A 1,188-nucleotide genomic window follows, 5' to 3' on the forward strand; every position below is an offset into this window, starting at 1 on the left:
ATCATAAAAAATGTGCTTTCGACGTTTTCTACCTCGTGTACTGAAACTAAGGATCAATTTTTCAGTGCTATCGAATACTATATATTAGTTGGCAACTAAAAAAATGAGAAAGTATAAACTTAATGGAAACATGCTAATTGCAGTGCAATATAATTGCCGTTCCACAAGTATAACTCCAAAAATAACGATTTTGCGGGTTAACTTTGATGGCGCAAAGCTGCTTCCCAGTGCTAGGAAGGGGATTTAGGAACTAATGAGTGCAGAAAGTTACACATTTTGCAGGAGACATCTACTTTTGGGGGGAAGGAAATGTAGGAAATTCCTTTACACTTTACAGACCTGTAATTATATCTAGTATATGATAACAGAACTACAGCCATTTAAATAACATAGCCCGAATTTGGGGGTGGTTTTGATGGGATAATACTCCTCCAAACTTATCATTAACACATTAGGGAGGCACAGGAAAGATAAAGCTTTCAGAATCTGGAAAGAACATCCACTTTCAACGCTTAGAAAAGTTCAAAATTCACTCTTCTCCTGTATTCCATATATTACGGCCTTATTTCATATAAAAAATGTACACAATTAGTGTATACATTATAGAAACTAAAGTATAATATGATAACATAACATTCAAACATAATCCGAAAAATCCACGATCTAGGAGGGGCTCACAGGTATCAGAAATACATAAAACACAGATGAGATAGGCAGTTTTGGCCTCCAGAACAACAGACGGTTCCTTTAATGGAACAGTGCAGGTAACTTGGTCCTGGCATGGTCAGGCTACGTATGCAAACTCATGGTCCATGGGCCAAATGTGGCACTCGGGATAATTAAAAATGGCCCGCGGGGAGATCAGGAAGATCATTAGCCCATGACAAAATGATTGTCGAGGGAAGGAAGTTTAAAAACCAGTCCATGAACAACGGGCACATATATACACGCTGTTAGTCATTTTTGACTGGCTACTCAACTACTATGACACTCCAGGAAACAAGCTTGTTGATTAGCTGGCAAAGCTTCCAGGGAGCAAACCTTGACAGAATTTGTCACAAGAGCTAGTTGTGAACTCTTATGGTGTAGAAAAGTAGCAACAGCAGGCCGATAGCACACCGCCCAGGCAGCAAGAGCCAACCGGTATATGAGTAGAGGGAGGGATGAACCTAGGTCGTTCCTCATTGG

This window comes from Penaeus monodon, chromosome 30, assembly GCF_015228065.2.
Source record: "Penaeus monodon isolate SGIC_2016 chromosome 30, NSTDA_Pmon_1, whole genome shotgun sequence".
NCBI classification, from domain to species: domain Eukaryota; kingdom Metazoa; phylum Arthropoda; class Malacostraca; order Decapoda; family Penaeidae; genus Penaeus; species Penaeus monodon.